Here is an 11,720-nt window from a genome sequence, read left to right as displayed (position 1 = left end):
GAGGGGGTATCAGGTATCAGGTATCAAAGACCCAGAACACAAAAATCATATCAATGTGAATGAGGAGGGTAGGAGTGGAGACATAATGCCCATCTTTAGACAATTGGACATCCCCTCACAGAAGGGTCAAAAGGAAGGGATGAGTCAGTCAGGGTGCAATATAGCACCAACAAAACACACAACATTCCTCTAGTTCTAGAATGCTTCCTCCCTCCTACTCCACTATCATGACCCGAGTTCTACCTCACAATCGATTTTAAGACATTTTCTTTGTTCTTGTACTCCTTGTTAGTAGCTCCCATTTCCTGCCAACCTCCCTTACCATACCTCTAAGGAACCGTTAATCTAGTTACTGTTTCATTAGCTTCACCCATCCTAGAAATCATATACAGAAAATCATTTTGAAAAAACAAAGGAAAATAGACAAAAATCCTCAACAAAAAAGAAAACAGAAAGTGTTAAAAACTAGAACAAAATTTAAATGGATCATGAGGGAGATAAAATTATACGGTTGTAAATTTTAACACAATTGCGTCTGCAATAGCCTACTTTCCACTGCCTGCTGCGTGACGGTGCGGCTATTCACACGCCTGGCCCATGGTCAGAAGGGAGTCTCCCGATGCTTCCTCCACAGGTGTTTCCGTTTCACTTAAAAAGCAAACCAACTGAAACAACTTTAAAATGAGAGAAAAAAGGGAGATCTCATGATTAGGTAGTACAATTTAACCTAACTACATCTGCCATAATTTTTTTAACATTTTATTAGGGGCTCATACAACTCTCATCACAATCCATACATATACATGCATCAATTGTATAAAGCACATCTGTACATTCTTTGCCCTAATCATTTTTACAAGGATTTCTGTCTGATAAAAAGGCTATCATTTCCCTCAACTATGACCTGAAGGGATTCACCAGAGGCTTAATCCATACATGTCTCCTGCAAGTGGATTTGGGGCTTTTATTGTCATCCATACCCTTCTGCAAAACAAGTGTTCACAATTTAAGCTCCAATGCCATTCCCTCCTTTGGATTTGGAGTCTATTATTCACAATCCGTGGGTCACTCAGAGTGGTGTGCTTCTTCCATATGGACTTAATTGATGCCATACTTATATAGCTGCTTATTTGAAGACAAGCTTTTCAGACCACAGCTGCTATTCATTTTGATAGCTGGGCACCATCTAGTTTCTTCACCACACTTTGCTATAGCACCCTATCTCTAGCGATCTCTTCATGAGGTTGAGCATCAATCAGAGAAATGTCATAAGAACTAATTGTTTTTAGATTGGGGCTGGAATTAAGTGTGAGCCCCCAATCCATTCCTGTAGTAATGGTTTATACATATCTCTGGATCACTTTAGAGACATCTCTATAGTTTTATGTTAGAGAACATTATCAGTCATCCCCCAGGAGCATCACTTCCACTGCTATTAAGTCAATGCTGCCTCATAGCAACCCCAGAAGACAGGGTAGAACTTCCCCTGTGATCTCCGAGACTGCAAATCTTCATGAGTAGAGAACCTCATCCTTCCCCCATGGAGCTGACTGATGGTTTTGAACTGCTGACTTTGCCATAAGCAGCCCCCATGAGTAACCACTATGCATTGATAGTATCATTATTTTAGCCAAAGGTATTGAATTTAAAACACTGTTCAGAAAAGGGAATTATACAAGTATAGGCCAGTTCTTTTCACATCGCTGATTTTTTGGAAGTAGATTTCTAGGACTCATTTCTGAGGTCCTTCAGGGTAGACTCATGACAAGACACATTATGCTAGTGCCCTGAGCGGGGGGAGCCACGTAAAGCCCCCTGCCAGTGCTGAGTTGTTTATACCACCGCTGGAACCACATGACTTTTCACCCACTTGCCTATGATCTTCCTGTATTTGGCATCATTGAATGTGTTGCCCAAGTCTGAAGAGGACTTTATAGGCTGGCATAGGACATATGAGTTAATATTGGACTTAGGGACTTGATCTGTACTGGGCTGGGATGATTTCTCAATATTCAATTGCTCTTGTATATAAACCTCTTTCTGATACACATCTGAGTGTCTATGAATTTGTTTCTCTGGTCTACCTGGACTAACACAAGTCCTGTACTTGTTTTGGGGTACCAAAGAGACCCTCAACTCTCAAATATAACTGAAGGAAAACATGATTAAGTTTTAAATAGGAAAAAAAAGCCTTAAATAGGAAAGTACAAGACAAAGACACATTATCTGGATGAGGGCGACCACTAGCATGAGGTCATAATGGTGTCTGAGGGCTCCCAGTGAATCAGAGGCTTAAGTAGGACATGTGAGAACAACGGAAAATGTCACAGACGTATGACTGGCCGAAGATAGTACATCACAGTTGCAGGTGGGACTACAGCAATGGGAATGGACCATGACTGGGATATGCGCATTTTGTTGGACTGGAGTTGACAAGACTGATGCAAAGCCTTTAGACCAAGGCAGTCAGGGCAATGCTCCGCATGGATGCACTTATTGGGTATTAAATTCACATAACAACCGTAGTTTTATATACTTCATATATTTAAGCGTGGCTTAAAGAGGGAAGCTGGGGAGGGTTAGGGGGTATGGAAATCCACTTTCTAATGCATTCTATGAGTGCAAGACTGTTCACATTCCTGGTTAAGGTCAAATGAAATGCAATGTAGACTTAATCCATTGTGCAAATATATTTTTGGTTTGCACTGTTAACCTTCTGCAAACTTGGTGCTCAGAAGTGAAGCTCTGTCTAAGGCAATGATCCAAACGAGTTGATTAATCAGAATCTCTGTGGGCGGACCCCAGTCATTACAACCTGGGTGTTATACTGCCCGGGTGTTTGCAACCTGGGTGGGAAGGCTGCTCTACTTGAATCTTCCATTCCCCAGAGGGTATGACTTCTCCTATCTCCCTCTCAAGTTCTGACGGTCTTTATTATTGCTAAGAGTGGTGCAGATGCCCGCCCTCCCTCTCTCAGCATTCACCATGCCTTTTCTATTACCTCTAGAGCTTTGACTCATTCTCAGACTCCACACTCCTTCTCATCACAGCGCATCCCTACCATGGTCCTTCCCCCTCATTCTTTGTGGTGTAGTGGTAACAATTAGGTTGCTATATGCATGGTCAGCAGTTCAAAAGCACCAGCAGCTCGAGAAACAACTGGGCTTTCTACTCCCATAAATAGTCTCAGAAACTCACAGGGGGTCATTATGAGTTAGCACTGAGTTAATGGCGGTGAGCTTATCATTCAAAGAACCCTCCTGGATTATGTCTTGGGCTACTAACTGGAAGGTCAGCAGTTCCAATCCACCAGCCACTCTGCAAAAGAAAGATGAGGCTTTCTACTTCCGTAAAGATCTACAGTCCCAGGAGCCCACGGGGCAGTTCTACTTTGTCCTGTGGGGCCACTCTCATCAGAGTTGACTCGGTTTATCTTTAATGCCGCCATTACTCAGAAACTGAATTGATACTATTAGAACTTTTAAATGGTCTTTGTAAGAATCCTATTGTGCTCATAAAGGGTTTCCTTCAAGTTTCTAAGCTACCCACCACTGTCTGTCTCACTGATTATTCTTACTGAGTGGAACTTGAAGAACCCTGTGTATCGTGTTGGCTGTGCACAGCCACCTGCTGTTCTGAGGGAAAAAGATAGGCTGTGGGCCTCATCACAGTCTCAAACAGTAAAAAGCTTAGAGGTGGCTATATGTTGGGATTGGCTCAGTGTGTTCAGAGAGTACCTGGCACAAAGTGAATGTTCTCAACAAGTACTGAATTAACCCTTTGAGATTGGCAGGAACTCTGGTGGCACAGTGGGTTATGAGTTTGGTTGCCTAACTGCAGTTCTAAGGGAGAAAGATGAGGCTTTCTGTTCCTATAAAAATGTACAGCCTCACAACCCCCACCACAGGCAGCTCTTCTCTGATCTATAAGGTTGCTCAGTCAGAATCAACTTGGTAACAGTGGGCTTGTCCTGTTTTTCGGGGGAGTTGGGGGGGGGCGGGGGGGGGGGGACAAGGTCGGTGTGCAGTTGGCAAAGGAGTCCAGGTGGCTATTGTGGTGAAGTTTCTTTTTAAAAAAAAATATTTTATTGGGAGCTCTTACATATATCATAACACTCCATCAATCACATAACAGTATTGTACAATTGCTACCACAGTCGGTTTCACAACATTTTCTTTTTTTTTTACATAGATGGTATATAATATTTAAAAATACCATTAAACAATGTATTATTTAAGGTTAAGTATAATATGATGGAATTTTTTTAAGTGTAGAAAAAATGAATTAAAATATAATGGCATCTTCCCACTTTCCCCCACTTCTTTTTTTTAAATCATTTTATTAGGGACTCATACACCACCCATCTTGATCCATATAAACATCAATTGTGTATAGCACATTTGTACATTCATTGCCCTCATCATTCTCAAAACTTTTGCTGTCCTTCCAAGCCCCTGGAATCAGGTCCTAATTTTTCCCCTCCCTCCCCACTCCCCCCTCCCTCATGAACCCCTGATAATTTATGAATTATTTTACCATATATGGCTCTGTCCCACATATCCCTTCCCCCACTTTTCTGTTGTATGTCCCCCCCAGGGAGGAGGTCAAATGCAGGTCCTTGAAGTAGGTTCCCTCTTTCCAACCCACTCTCCCTATACCCTCCCAGTATCGCCCTCATATCACTGGTCCTGAGGGAATCATCCGCCCTGGCTTCCCTGTGTTTCCAGCTCTCATCTGTACCAGTGAACCTCCTCTGGTCTAGTCAGGCTTGTAAGGTAGGATTCGGATGATGACAGTGGGAAGGGTAGGGTGGGAAGGAAGCATTTAGGAACTAGAGGAAAGTTGTATTTTTGATCGTTGCTATGTTGCACCCTGTACTTGTCTCCTCCCCAAGACCCTTCTGTAAGGGGATGTCCAGTGGCCTACAAATGGGTTTTGGGTCTCTACTCTGCACTCTCCCGCTCATTCACTATGGTAAGATTTTTGTTCTGATGATGCCTGATACCTGATCCCTTGACACCTTGTGATCACACAGGCAGGTGTGCTTCATCCATGTGGGCTTTGTTGCATATGAGCTAGATGGCCACTTGTTTACCTTCAAGCCTTTAAGACCCCAGACACTATACTTTTGATAGCCAGGCACCATCAGCTTTCTTCACCGCATTTGCTTATGAATCCGTTTGTCTTCAGCGATCATATCAGGGAGGTGAGCACAAAATGATACAATTTTTTTGTTCTTTGATGCCTGATAAATGATCACTTCAGCACCTCTTGGCCACACAGGCTGATGTACTTCTTGCATGTGGGCTTTATTGCTTCTGTGCCAGATGGCCGCTTGTTTACCTTCAAGCCTTTAAGACCCCAAATGCTATCTCTTTTGATAGCTGGGTACCATCAGCTTTCTTCACATTTAGTTGCTCACCCACTTTGTCTTCAGTGGTTGAGTTGGGAAGGTGAGCATCATAGAATGCCAATTTAATAGAAGAAAGTATTCTTGCATTGAGGGAGTATTTGAGTGGAGACCCAATGTCCCTCTGCTGCCTTAATACTAATCTTATTAATATATGCACATAGATCTGTTTCCCCATCCTCATGTATAAATATATTTGCATATGTATATGTCTTTATCTAGACCTCTATACATGCCCTCTTCCTCCCCTCTCTTTCCTCTATTTCCTTTGACTTTCCTCTTGTCCCACTATCATGCTCAGTCCCCACCAGGGTTTCAGCAATTACTCTTAGCTACATTACCCTTGTTCATGCCCAACCTGGCCTCCCACACCCTTCTCACCACCGATTTAGATCGCTTGTTGTTCCCTTGTCCCTGGGTTTATTAACACCACTACCTTCCCCCCCACCACTCCGTCTCCCATGTCCCCATGGAACTATCGGTCCCGTTGTTTTCTCCTCCAATTATTCATCCATCCTATCTTATTTACACAGACCTGCACAGATAATAACATGCACACAAAAAAGACAGAGCACAACCAAGCAACAATATACAACAAAACAACAACAAACCAATGACCAAAACAAAACACAAGAAAGAAAATCTTGTAATTCAAGGATTGTTTGTTGGCCTTTAGGAGTGTTTTCCAGTCCAGTCTGGTGGGGCACCATGCCCTGGCCCCAAAGTCCACCTTCAGCTTTCCCTGGGGACCTCACCGCTCCATTCCCTTGCTGTTCTGTTGTGTCCCCTTAATGTTTTGCCTCCGTGTGGCAGATCCAATCAGGGACAATTCTGTCACTGTGTCTCCGGTGTTGTCGCCTATAGGGCTATGGGTCGGTCTGTGAGGGACGTCGTGCCTCATAGTCGGGTTGGCCATGTGGTCTTCTCTGTTGACTGGCTGTTCTAATTGGGAACATCGACCTCCTGGCCTGGTGGGCCATGATGTGCTCCACTCTCTCCTCCTCCCCCTTCCTCTGCTCCCATATGCACCTATCAGATATGTCCCTCTTCCAGAGATTCAGTGCCGTCCTTTGATATAAATTCTTTGAGGGGAGGGGCAGATGTCCTCCTAGTAGTTGGGGTTGGGGCCGGCCCCCCAGACCTCTCCACTGGTTCCCTACTCCACACTGGCATGTTGCATTCACATCTTGGAGCATCAGGATTAAGTCTGGTCCCTCTTTCCCTGTGGAGACACAAACAATACCCTCACCTTGGGTGGGTTAGTACTCTGTGCCCCCTCTACCCTTTTCTTTTTTATTATTATTATTTTTCCCTTTCCCCACCTCCTTTTTTTGTTGTCTACCATGTATATCCCTCTATTTGATCTGGTTCCTGCCATATTACCTGGTCCCCACCCCAGGGATATTTCTATACCGTCGCTTTTTCCCTATGCCCCATTTGGTTTTTTTTAAAACTTACTTCAACATCCTCAATGCTATCTTGAAGGCTGTTTTCTCTTTTTTGCCCTCTGGGTGAGGTTGTTCTATGTGGTGGTCTCATACTGGGTCAGGAAGAATCTTTTGTAGGGCTGGGTTTCTTCTAACATATTCTTTGAGTTTTTCCTTGTCTGGGAAGACTCTTCTCTGTCTATCTTGATCAATAGTTTTTTGGGGTAGAGTATTCTTGGGTTTGCATTGTTTTCCTTCAATTTTTTGAATATGTTACTCTACTCTCTCCTCTTCTTCATAGTTTCTGCTGATAGGTCAGAGCATATTCTTATTTGGGAACCTTTATATGATTGCTTGTTTTTCCCTAGCTGCGCTCATGATTTTCTCCTTTTCCTCACAGTTGGATAATTTAACTATTATGTGCCTTGGTGACTTCTTCTTGGGGTCCCGTCTTGCTGGGGTTCTTTCAGCCTCCTGAAGGGTTGCCTGGCTTTCATTCACTAAGCCGGGGAAGCTTTCCTCGATGAATTCTCTCACTATTGTAGCAGATGACTTATTTGTTGTGCCTTCCTCCAGTAAGCATATAATTCTAATGTTCTACTTCATAGCATCCGACATAGCTCTTAAGTTTTCTTCAGCTTCTCTGATGATCTTACTAGATTTTTGTTCACGTTTGTTAAAGTCTGCGTGGCTGCCCTCGAAGTCACTGATGCAGTTCTCTGATTCTTCCAGTCACTTCTCGAGGTCCATGAGTGTGCTCCTGGTTTTTGTTATCTCCTCCCTAAGCTCCTATATTTCTCTTTGATTTATGGCTTTTACCTCTTCTATCATTTCATCCTTTTTCTGTATTGTTTCCCTCATATCCTCTATGACTCCAAGTAGCATTGTGAAAATTTCTTTCTGTGGCAGCTCAATGTCTGCTTCCTCTATGCATGTCATTATGTTCAGGACATCTTCTGGCATTTTCCTTGAGGTCATTGGGGCTGATGGCTATTTGCGTTGCGTTGTTTTAGAGGAGCCAGGTGCCATTTTCCTGGGAGTTGAAGAGCACTGGCTCTCTCTGGGAGACTTGTAGGAGTGCTTCTTCGAACTGCCTATAGCTGATTTCACTATGGAATTAACCTACCAATTTATCCTCCTTTGGCTTCCCTCTCAGCAGGGTGACCCAGAAGGTTTGCCTGATTTGGTGTTGTTGAAGTTGGGCAGAGGTTCCTGCTGCAGCTTGGAGTGTAGTGGAACTCACCTAGCTGGGTGTGGCACAGGTGTAAATGCCCTAGGCTAAGGGGGTGGTATGGAGGTTAGCAGTAGAATGTGAGACCAAGAAAGGGACAAAGAGGAGATAAAAAAGTTAAAAAGCAAGCCTGATGACATTGAGGATTTTATTTGTTTTTTTTCTCTTTGTCCAGATAGTGTATAAGCAAATGTAATTGTCTCTCACAGTCACTGGGCTTCAGCTCCTTGCTGTTTAAAGCGGGTCTTTGTTATGCTAAAAGCTGCCAGGCCCTGTAGCTGAGTTCTGGCATTCCTTAGCTAGGTTACTTCTTATGCTGATTTATGTTAAGGACCTCCCTTGGAGTTGAGCAACCAGACTTGGATTTGAGTTTTAAACCAATAATACGTATTTCACCCCTTTTTTATTTTTGCTTGCGATGTGCTCGGATTTGGAGGCTGTCAGGCTGGCCCCCAGAGGGGGAGTTCCAGCTTATTAGGTGGGGTTTCTTCCTTCTCAGCCAATTGGAACTTAATTTGCTCCCTGGACCCCCAACTTTCTGCTTATATTCTCCCACACCGCGATCTTCCTAAGGTAATACTATATTTTTTTCGTTTACTCTAAATTATGGCTACCCGCCACCACTCCCCTGGCCGTGGGCTCAAGGCAGCCAACCACTCGGAGAGCTCGGGAGAGAGGTTCCCCTCGTGTCTGGGATTCTGTCCCCTCTCCACTGCCTGCCTGCAGAAATCGTTGCTCCAGGCAGGGCACAGCTGGTGCCTGTGTCCTCACCAAAGCTAGAGTGCTTTACAGCATTTTTGGTTTGCTTTGTGAGTGGAAATCCCACACAAAAAGGGGTTGAGGAGAGACCCTGGTACCCTAGTTCTAATTTCAGGACTCCACCTCCCCGTTTCCTTCGCCTTACCTCCCAATTTTCTAGTCTGGCAGCAGCAGCTCGGGAGGGATGAGTCCTATCTGGTCGCCATTTTTTTCTACTCAGTCCTGAAGTGAAGTTTCTTAATCTGGCTCTTCTACCCAAGTCTGACACTTCTACCAAAATTGGCTGGGACTATGCACATTGGGCCTGCGTAGCACTGAGAGGGGAATGGTCCATTTTCATGACCGCCCTGCTGCCTATAGGGGGTGGGGAGGGGGAGCTCTTTCGGAAACAGTAGAGGAGAGAATCCCGTGAGGATTCTCGGAATGGCATGCTCAAGTTCTGTCTGAAGTGGCGGAGGTCACAGAGACGAGATGCATCACACACTCTGGTCCCAGACTATGGGATAGGCTGGCTTCCTGGCGCATAGAGGCAAAGGCTGAGGGACCATGTGACTGAGAGACTAAGAACCGAGAGAGGCTTGGCTACCAGGTGGCCGAGAAGCTGCGAACCAGAGTGTCTTGGCTGCTGGCTAGGACCAATGACTATGTCCGTACTCTTGGCTGATTCTGACTTGTAATAACCTACTGACTTCCCTAATAAAAGCCGCCGTTGTGAGTATTATCTGCGAGTTCTATGTGGCCATTGGCATGGATTATCGAGCCCAGCACAGATGTGCAGTGGGAGGAATAGTTGGAGTCAGATAAGGTAAAGAAGGCTAGGCCAGGGAGGCTTGCCTTAGACCAGCCTCGTGGCAACAGGGAAGCCAGAGGAGGCCAGAAATGGCTCGCCATTGCTATTTACTGGAACGCCTGTATGTTGGAATTGGCTCAATGGCAGTGGTTTTGGTTTGGGGTTTGATGAAGTTGGTACAAATAGGTCTTTTTAATCAGAACCATGAAGTGATTTCTCCAAAGAACGTTGGCTAGTAAGCAGCGGGGGTGGGTCCAAATTCAGTACGTAAAGCCTGAGCAAGGGCTCACTAATGACTGAACTCTGTGCTACTTTCCCTTGTGTGTAACTGGAAAATGATGTCTCCTTGCTTTGCAAAGGAAGGTTGTATTTTAAGGTTTATAAAAATAACTAACAAATATTCTATTGATGGATGTGGGCAGCTTCAACGGTCTATTTAACTAGCACCGTTTTATTCAGACTGTAACTTGAAACACCTGTTAGCAATTCAACCAGAATATACTAAAGGAACACGTGGACTTGAGGGGCAAGAGGCCTCGCGTGTCGATGGACTGGAATAGCAAGAACAAATTACTGAGGAAAAGGAGGTAGTGCTAAGATGCACAGAGATACTTTGTACAAATTTATGCACAGAGATACTTTGTACAAATTTAGAGACATTTTTATTTGAATTTGTCACTGAGCTACTTATATTAAGAATGAAGTTGTACAGTTACCTCACCCACTGCCATTACGTCAATTCAGACTGATAGCAACTCCATAGGACAGAGTTGGTTTCCCAGCCTTTAAATCTTTACAGCAGTGGACAGCCTCATCTGTCTCCCTTGGAGTGGCTGGTGGATTTGAACCACTGGTTGTGGTTAGCAGTTAATTGTGATATGGAGGGAAATGCATTGTTAATTGTGATATGGAGGGAAATGTAAAGAACCCACTGCTTTTCCACTCAACAAATCATACATGTTTTGTTTCATGACACGGACTACAGTGCCCACAATATCACAGCAGTGGGTTCCACTTGCTCTGTTTATTTAACATCTCTCTTGGTCCTCCTTGTCTTTCCCTCTCTGTCGCAGGGTAAATGCTGACCTTGGAACACCCATTGGATGGTTGTTGTAAGGAGCGCCTCCCTCCCTTGGCGTTATTGCTTACTTTATACGTCTATCTCAGTCTTTTCTAAAGTGGGTGATATGGATGCCTTGGCTCTCTGAAACGATCGGGGCTGAGCGGGTGGGGAGTGGCTGCAAAAGCAGATACCTACCCTTTATCCTGGATTACGGGCTAGAGTACAAAAGTTTTCATTGGCAGGGGACATTGAACTTTTTTTTTTTAAGAGCACAGTAAGCCCAGTCAGTTTGGGAGCATATTTAATGACTGAAAGCTGAGCCACCAGGGTGAGTTCAGTTCAGGGCTGTATTCTCAGGAGTTCTACCAGTCTCTATCAGACCAGTAACTCTGGTCCTTTTTGATTTTCAGTTTTGTTTCACATTTTCCTCCCACTCTACCCACGACTTCCTATTGTAATCATGTTCAGAGCCAAATGGCAGCAGTAGCCACACCCAATCTAGTGAGTTCTTCTGGTCTCAGGGTGGAGGCTGGTGTTCACATGATCAATTAGTTCTTTGGACTAATTGTTTCCTTGTATCTTTTTCTTCATTCATGGTTGCTCCAGATGGGGAGCAACCAATAGTTGCACCTTCGATAGCCACTCATAAGCTAGTAAACATCCCAGTGACTACTCACCATTGTCTTTGGAGACTTGCATGTTATGGGAATTGACTTTAGCATCCCTTGAGACTACGGTCCTGAACCCCAGGCTCAGTGATTCCTTCCTTCAAGGGGTTTATTTGGCTAATAAATGTTCATAACTTTGCCCCCTGTATGCTCTACTATTTTCATGGGTATATGTACACTACATATTAATGCATATGAGAGGATATTTAAAAAAATAAATCATTTTATTGGGGACTCTTACAACTCTTTTAACAATCCATATATCAATTGTTTCAAGCACATTTGTTCATATGTTGCCGTCATCATTCTCAAAATATTTCCTTTCTACTTGAGCTCTTGGTATCACCTCATTTCCCCTCCCTCTCCTGCCCT

Source organism: Tenrec ecaudatus, chromosome 15, assembly GCF_050624435.1.
Source record: "Tenrec ecaudatus isolate mTenEca1 chromosome 15, mTenEca1.hap1, whole genome shotgun sequence".
Taxonomy (NCBI): domain Eukaryota; kingdom Metazoa; phylum Chordata; class Mammalia; order Afrosoricida; family Tenrecidae; genus Tenrec; species Tenrec ecaudatus.
Note: the sequence above shows the minus strand (reverse complement) of the source record.